Source organism: Takifugu flavidus, chromosome 13 (assembly GCF_003711565.1).
Source record: "Takifugu flavidus isolate HTHZ2018 chromosome 13, ASM371156v2, whole genome shotgun sequence".
In the NCBI taxonomy this organism is placed as follows: domain Eukaryota; kingdom Metazoa; phylum Chordata; class Actinopteri; order Tetraodontiformes; family Tetraodontidae; genus Takifugu; species Takifugu flavidus.
In genome coordinates, this window is record NC_079532.1 from 15,528,416 (window position 1) to 15,537,664 (window position 9,249).

Consider the following 9,249-nt stretch of genomic DNA (forward strand, 5'->3'; position numbering starts at 1 on the left):
ATGTGGTTGCAGTCTTAGTTTTCATACGATCCTGATGCGATCCCTTGTGTTATGGAAATTAGGTACATCCATGTCCACACTGACGTTACCTCGACGCACAAATGTCAATACAGTCAAAATGTGATTGGAATGTTCGTTTCCATATGATCCTGATGCTATCCCTTCTGTTTTGGAAAGAAAAGTGCATCCATGCCCAAAGTGATGTTATCTCGACGCACAAACGTCAATACAGTCAAAATGTAATTGCAATATTAGTTTTCATATGATCCTGATGCGAGCCCTTGTGTTATGGAAAGAAAAGTGCATCCATGCCCAAAGTGATGGTTTCCCCACGAGAAGACGTCAGAAACGTCATAATGTGACCGCAGCATGAGTTTTTAGATGATCATGTTGCATTCACCTCTGTTTTGAGAAACTTGTGTCTCCTGACCAAAAGTGATGGTTTCCTCACGAGAAGACGTCAAAAACGTCATAATGTGAGCGCAGCATGAGTTTTCAGGTGATCATGTTGCATTCACCTTTGTTTTGAAAAAAATGTGTCTCCTGACCAAAAGTGATGGTTTCCCCATGAGAAGACGTCAAAAACGTCATAATGTGTTCGCAGCATGAGTTTTCAGATGCTCATGTTGCATTCACCTCTGTTTTTAGAAACTTGTATCTCCTGACCAAAAGTTGATGGTTTCCCCACGAGAAGACGTCAAAAACGTCATAATGTGACCGCAGCATGAGTTTTCAGGTGATCATGTTGCATTCACCTCTGTTTTGAAAAAAATGTATCTCCTGACCAAAAGTGATGGTTTCCCCACGAGAAGACGTCAAAAACGTCATAATGTGACCGCAGCATGAGTTTTCAGATGATGAATGTGTTGCATTCGCCTCTGTTTTGAGAAACTTGTATATCCTGACCAAAAGTGATGGTTTCCCCACGAGAAGACGTCAAAAACGTCATAATGTGACCGCAGCATGAGTTTTCAGAAGATCATGTTGCATTCACCTCTGTTTTGAAAAAAATGTGTCTCCTGACAAAAAGTGATGGTTTCCCCACGAGAAGACGTCAAAAACGTCATAATGTGACCGCAGCATGAGTTTTCAGATGATCATGTTGCATTCACCTCTGTTTTGAGAAACTTGTGTCTCCTGACCAAAAGTGATGGTTTCCCCACGAGCAGACGTCAAAAACGTCATAATGTGACCGCAGCATGAGTTTTCAGATGATCATGTTGCATTGACCTCTGTTTTGAGAAACTTGTGTCTCCTGACCAAAACTGATGGTTTCCCCACGAGAAGACGTCAAAAACGTCATAATGTGACCGCAGCATGAGTTTTCAGATGATCATGTTGCATTCACCTCTGTTTTGAGAAACGTGTATCTCCTGACCAAAAGTGATGTTTTCCCCACGAGAAAACGTCAAAAACGTCATAATGTGACCGCAGCATGAGTTTTCAGATGATCATGTTGCATTCACCTCTGTTTTGAAATAAATGTGTCTCCTTGTTGGATCGCAATACCTCCTGTATGTAGCTGCCGATCCGCGTGTTCGTTGAATGAAGACTTCGAGAAGTAAAGTACCAATTTCAAAATGTATTTGACAATAGAACCAATTCCAGACACAAATATTACAGAGCTCCGGGCCAGTTCATAACCCTAGCAACAACAGAGTTAATCGTCAGGGCATGAAGTCTGACAACCTAACTATCCCTTGGCCCAGTCCTTTATAGTCACACACATGCAAATTCACAATGTCCATGCAATCCCCCGCTGAGATGTCCCCGTCCTCTTCCTCCAGTCCCTTTGGTGTTGGTAGAGTTCTTCTCTTCCATTGTTTTCCCAGGTGGCCAGATCTCATTCTTCATGCAAATGTGATCATCATCAACCCCCTGATGTCCTGTTTACAATGAGTGTTTGACACCCCCTGCCTGACTGGCTCCTGAGATAACAGTAGATCAAACAACAATCCTGCAAATGTCTCTGTTCTTAATTACATTTAGTCTACCTTGCCTAACTTCTAAGGGAAGACAGGAACATATGGTGAAACACATAACAACAAGATAAAGACAATTCTCAACAATCCCCCTTTTGGCCTAGCCTAAGCTAGGCCAATACAAACAATTCATTGACAACTCCTCTTGATGTAATGAAGAATAATAGACGTTTAATCATGGTGCCATCGTCTTTAGATGTTCCTCGATCCGTCCAAGCGTTCTCTGTGAATTACCTGCTGGGGTACATTGATTCCAATAATACCAGTGTTAGGGTTAATGTGTTAGGGTGTTAGTATGTTAGGGTTAACAAGTAATGTTCGCTCTGCAACTTCAAAGTGGCCCGTCCACCTGTGCTCTGACCACTTTGCTTGATGACTCTCAGAAGAACCCACTCAGCTGTGTGTGAAATTCCTGGATCCTTACTGACTGGTTACAGAGGTTGCCTGTTGGGAGAGAACTTAGAGATTCGTTTTTAGTTGAACAAAATAAAATCTACATTTCATAAAAGTGCTGGGCTGGCCTATGGATTGTAAATCTCTATTCTTAAAATGAGTTCCGTTGTCAAATCTAATTTGTTTGGGAAACCATGTGCCGGATTAATCAAAAATTTAATAACGCTTTTTGCCTCTTCTACTTTTACGGGAACCGGCTCTGGCCAGCCAGTGTATGCATCCACTGCGACCAAGAGGTATCGGAACCTATTGACCCTATCTAACATATCAGTGAAATCTATAATTTTCTTGCCCATTGGGGCAACTGGAAACTTTCCCTCATATGGTCGAATTGTTGATTTTACGTTAAATTGTGGGCATATTGAACATTCTCTGCATCATTCGTGGTTTCCCGCAGTGTTCTCAGGCCGTGGGCCTCTTCCAGAACGGCATCTAACAGACCGGGCGGGAGAACAGGTCTGCCGTCTGGGATCCGCCAAATTCCTTCAACTTTCACAGCCCCCCTTTTCCTTCCAATCAGTTTTTTCATGTGGAGGAGCTTCTTCTTGATCACAACTAAGTCTTTCCCTGTCGTATCTTGGAAGCATTTCATGAACCGTTTTCTCTACCAACAACAAACTGTAACTTGGTTTATAACCTGCCGCCTTCTTTGCTGCCTGATCTGCCGCCTCATTACCTTTTCCCTCTAAAGAGTTCTCCCTGCTGTGACCTTTGCATTTTACAACTGCGACCTCCGCTGGCTCCATGAGTGCCTGTGTCAGTTGCCTCATCTCTACTTCATGTTTTATAGGTGAGCCTGATGCTGTGTTAAACCCTGCCCTATTTATCCCTTCATGTGTGTGTGTGTGTTATGTGTGGTGCAGTTAAAATCTTGTCCATCCTGGTCTGTCTAAGTGAGGTCATGGTGAATGCTGCTGAGCTGACCAGTGATACCACGCTATGTGTTGTAAGTACCGTCAGATCATAACCCATCACTAAATGTAACACTGCCTGGTACCTCCGGGTAGTTGCGATATGGACAGTCCCTTTGCCAATGACCATACCCTTTGCAGGCATGACACTGATCCCGGCCTAAGTACCCGCCTATCAAGCCGTATCCCTGCCTGCCACGTCTCCCACGCATGCCTCCTCTAGGAACAAAATCTTTCTGCGGACCTAACGGATCTGGCTGCACCTGCCGAGGAAACCGCTGAACCATCTGTTTCTCTTCCTTTCGTTTATCATTAAGCTTTTTCCGTGCCTCATCTAACTGCATTTTTAGGAGCTGTTCCTGCGCTGTCACCACCCCCTCTTTCTTTCCCTGTTGTTTAGCTTTAAATGTGTTGATGTGGTGTGAAAGATGTCTCTCCCTGACATCTGCTATACTGCCTGGAAGGTCAGGATTTCCTTCCATGGCTTCTTTCGCTGGTTGTGGAAGTCCTAAAATTATGGCCTGACGGAATGAAGTTGTTTGCAAATTATCTGAGCCGGGATGGCACCCTGTGGCACACATCCATTCCTCTTTACACCTCGTAAGGAACCCATGTGCCAACTCACTTTCCTCCCACAATTCTAACTCACAATTTCCCGTACTTGAACCCTGATCCTTTTCATATAATTCTGTCTGATCTTCAACAGGCTCCTGACGCTCCAATTCTCCAATAAATGTAGCCGGAATTTTGAAGTTATCTGTCTTATTCTCACTCTCCTCTTTATCACTGCCATAAATCAATCTTGCCTTCTCCTCCCTGCAGTCAGCCCTGGCAAAACCTCCTGAGGGATCAACTCTTTTCACTTGTTTTATTTGATTGCTAGGTGTTTTAAAAATATCTAAAGTAGATTTTTGACTATCCTGTTTTTTAAATGTAGTTTGTTGGGAGAGTTTAGGGCGAACCACCTGAGCTTCCTGTCTAAATTCATTTTTTCCTAAGTTATCTTCAACCTCTTCCTGTCCCTGTTTCATTCTGCTGACCTGTCTCCAAAGTTCACACACCGTCTCACGTAACTCCTGCAGTTCTTTATCTCTGTCCACATCTAACTGACCACTGTTAATAGTCAAAACTGGCAATTGATACGGGGGTGGGGAAATAGTAGTAGGTAATGATGGGTAAAGAGTGGTGTTACTTGTCAATGTTTGATTTAAATCTTCTAATGGAGGCTTCTCAACATTAGGCACTCGTGTAACCCCTTTAGATCTGCAATTGTGCACCGCTGCACATGCCACAGCCACAACATGTATCCTTCGACGCCTATCTTCTAACTCCTTACCCTGTTTTTGCCATGATTTTCCTGCTATAAACCCTAATTCCAGATGATCCTGTAACAAAGTATGAATTTCTGACTCCCACTTACACAATGCTTCAGTTAAGTTAACCTTCACCTCTGGAGAGGGAAGAATCTTCTGCTTTTGAGCTTCCTTCCACAACTTTTTTATTGCATCCAATTCTCTTTCCCTGTCATCTTCTTTCATGCCACTCACCACCTGATCAAGAGTCCACTTCCACTGTTCTTCCACAGACCGAGGATAGGGAGAACATTCTCCCTGATCCCAACACGCTTTACCACATTCCAGTTCCATCTTTAACTATGCTCCCAAGTGAGATTGAATGTGAATGACTCCAACGGTCAACTCAATGCCTCAGTGAAACAAGCTTCTAGATCAAACGTCTTTGATCCGGTTCCACTCTGGGGGTTAATTCCCAAGGACAAAGAGCCTTTTAATTCACGTTCACTCTGGCACTTTTCCAACCCACACAAAAACACAAATCTCGGGCGTCGGGAGTGTCCGTCCCGTCGACTGCGCTCCGAGTCCCAACCCAAATCTTTATGATATACAGTGCACTGCATACAGCAATACAGCACTGTACTAGCTCCGGTTTACTCTAACCGTTACAGCACTGTACTAGTTACGGTTTACTCTAACCGTCTATTCCCTGTTTTTATCAACAGTACTTCCCTGTGTATTTCAACAGTACTTCCCTGTGTATTTCAACAGTACTTCCCTGTATATTTCAACAGTACTTCCCTGTATATTTCAACAGTACTTCCCTGTATATTTCAACAGTACTTCCCTGTATATTTCAACAGTACTTCCTGCAGTCAATATTTTTATATTTGTATCTGGAATTTATAACTAGGACACTTCAATTGACAGTGACGACAAATTTTTGGAAATAGCCAATCTGCAGAGCTTGATTAAACAGGTGTCTGCTTACCTTTTTATTTTTAGGGATCCCTTGTCGTCAGTTGTCCTCCGAAGTGACCGTTGTTGAATTCCTTGCCTCAGATGACTTCTCTCTTCATCACGTCGGGGTCACCAAATTGTTGGATCGCAATACCTCCTGTATGTAGCTGCCGATCCGCGTGTTCGTTGAATGAAGACTTCGAGAAGTAAAGTACCAATTTCAAAATGTATTTGACAATAGAACCAATTCCAGACACAAATATTACAGAGCTCCGGGCCAGTTCATAACCCTAGCAACAACAGAGTTAATCGTCAGGGCATGAAGTCTGACAACCTAACTATCCCTTGGCCCAGTCCTTTATAGTCACACACATGCAAATTCACAATGTCCATGCAATCCCCCGCTGAGATGTCCCCGTCCTCTTCCTCCAGTCCCTTTGGTGTTGGTAGAGTTCTTCTCTTCCATTGTTTTCCCAGGTGGCCAGATCTCATTCTTCATGCAAATGTGATCATCATCAACCCCCTGATGTCCTGTTTACAATGAGTGTTTGACACCCCCTGCCTGACTGGCTCCTGAGATAACAGTAGATCAAACAACAATCCTGCAAATGTCTCTGTTCTTAATTACATTTAGTCTACCTTGCCTAACTTCTAAGGGAAGACAGGAACATATGGTGAAACACATAACAACAAGATAAAGACAATTCTCAACAGTCTCCTGACCAAAAATGATGTTTTCCCCACGAGCAGACGTCAAAAACGTCATAATGTGACCGCAGCATGAGTTTTCAGGTGATCATGTTGCATTCACCTCTGTTTTGAAATAAATGTGTCTCCTGACCAAAAATGATGTTTTCTCCACGAGAAAACGTCAGAAACGTCATAATGTGACCGCAGCATACGTTTTCACATGATCATGTTGCATTCACCTCTGTTTTGAAATAAATGTGTCTCCTGACCAAAAATGATGTTTTCTCCACGAGAAAACGTCAAAAACGTCATAATGTGACTACAGCATACGTTTTCAGATGATCATGTTGCATTCACTTCTGTTTTGAAATAAATGTGTCTCCTGACCAAAAATGATGTTTTCTCCAGGAGAAAACGTCAAAAACGTCATAATGTGACTGCAGCATACGTTTTCACATGATCATGTTGCATTCACCTCTGTTTTGAAATAAATGTGTCTCCTGACCAAAAATGATGTTTTCTCCACGAGAAAACGTCAAAAACGTCATAATGTGACTGCGGCATACGTTTTCACATGATCATGTTGCATTCACCTCTGTTTTGAAATAAATGTGTCTCCTGACCAAAAGTGATGTTTTCTCCACGAGAAAACCTCAAAAAAGTCATAATGTGACTGCAGCATACGTTTTCACATGATCATGTTGCATTCACCTCTGTTTTGAAATAAATGTGTCTCCTGACCAAAAATGATGTTTTCTCCACGAGAAAACGTCAAAAACGTCATAATGTGACTGCGGCATACGTTTTCACATGATCATGTTGCATTCACCTCTGTTTTGAAATAAATGTGTCTCCTGACCAAAAGTGATGTTTTCTCCACGAGAAAACCTCAAAAAAGTCATAATGTGACTGCAGCATACGTTTTCACATGATCATGTTGCATTCACCTCTGTTTTGAAATAAATGTGTCTCCTGACCAAAAATGATGTTTTCTCCACGAGAAAACGTCAAAAACGTCATAATATGACTGCGGCATACGTTTTCACATGATCATGTTGCATTCACCTCTGTTTTGAAATAAATGTGTCTCCTGACCAAAAGTGATGTTTTCTCCACGAGAAAACCTCAAAAAAGTCATAATGTGACTGCAGCATACGTTTTCACATGATCATATTGCATTCACCTCTGTTTTGAAATAAATGTGTCTCCTGACCAAAAATGATGTTTTCTCCACGAGAAAACGTCAAAAACGTCATAATGTGACTGCGGCATACGTTTTCACATGATCATGTTGCATTCACCTCTGTTTTGAAATAAATGTGTCTCCTGACCAAAAATGATGTTTTCTCCACCAGAAAACGTCAAAAACGTCATAATGTGACTGCGGCATACGTTTTCACATGATCATGTTGCATTCACCTCTGTTTTGAAATAAATGTGTCTCCTGACCAAAAATGATGTTTTCTCCACAAGAAAATGTCAAAAACGTCATAATGTGACTGCAGCATACGTTTTCACATGATCATGTTGCATTCACCTCGGTTATGAAATAAATGTGTCTCCTGACCAAAAGTGATGGTTTCCCCACGAGTAGACGTCAAAAACGTCATAATGTGACTGCAGCATGAGTTTTCAGATGATCATGTTGCATTCACCTCTGTTTTGAAATAAATGTGTCTCCTGACAAAAAATGATGTTTTCTCCACGAGAAAACGTCAAAAACGTCATAATGTGACTACAGCATACGTTTTCAGATGATCATGTTGCATTCACTCTGTTTTGAAATAAATGTGTCTCCTGACCAAAAATGATGTTTTCCCCACGAGCAGACGTCAAAAACGTCATAATGTGACTGCAGCATGAGTTTTCAGATGATCATGTTTCATTCACCTCTGTTTTGAAATAAATGTGTCTCCTGACCAAAAATGATTCTCCACGAGAAAACGTCAAAAACGTCATAATGTGACTGCAGCATACGTTTTCACATGATCATGTTGCATTCACCTCTGTTTTGAAATAAATGTGTCTCCTGACCAAAAATGATGTTTTCTCCACGAGAAAACGTCAAAAACGTCATAATGTGACTGCAGCATACGTTTTCACATGATCATGTTGCATTCACCTCTGTTTTGAAATAAATGTGTCTCCTGACCAAAAGTGATGGTTTCCCCACGAGCAGACATCAAAAATGTCATAATGTGACTGCAGCATGAGTTTTCAGATGATCATGTTGCATTCACCTCTGTTTTGAAATAAATGTGTCTCCTGACCAAAAATGATGTTTTCTCCACGAGAAAACCTCAAAAAAGTCATAATGTGACTGCAGCATTAGTTTTCACATGATCATGTTTCATTCACCTCTGTTTTGAAATAAATGTGTCTCCTGATCAAAAATGATGTTTTCTCCACGAGAAAACGTCAAAAAAGTCATAATATGGCTGCGGCATAAGTTTTCAGATGATCATGTTGCATTCACTTCTGTTTTGAAATAAATGTGTCTCCTGACCAAAAATGATGTTTTCTCCACGAGAAAACGTCAAAAACGTCATAATGTGACTGCGGCATACGTTTTCACATGATCATGTTGCATTCACCTCTGTTTTGAAATAAATGTGTCTCCTGACCAAAAATGATGTTTTCTCCACGAGAAAACCTCAAAAAAGTCATAATGTGACTGCAGCATACGTTTTCACATGATCATGTTGCATTCACCTCTGTTTTGAAATAAATGTGTCTCCTGACCAAAAATGATGTTTTCTCCACGAGAAAACGTCAAAAACGTCATAATGTGACTGCGGCATACGTTTTCACATGATCATGTTGCATTCACCTCTGTTTTGAAATAAATGTGTCTCCTGACCAAAAATGATGTTTTCTCCACGAGAAAACGTCAAAAAAAGTAATATGGCTGCGGCATACGTTTTCACATGATCATGTTGCATTCACCTCTGTTTTGAAATA

The 9,249-nt window shown here is 41.5% G+C and overlaps 1 long non-coding RNA gene across 1 annotated transcript; it reads left to right on the forward strand.

Moving 5' to 3' along the window:
* Positions 1 to 1,494: 1,494 nt before the first annotated feature.
* On the forward strand, positions 1,495 to 6,278 carry LOC130536565 (uncharacterized). Its single transcript, XR_008953408.1, has 2 exons — positions 1,495 to 1,561; positions 5,644 to 6,278. It is a non-coding gene; the product is annotated as an uncharacterized LOC130536565 (long non-coding RNA).
* Positions 6,279 to 9,249: the final 2,971 nt, after the last annotated feature.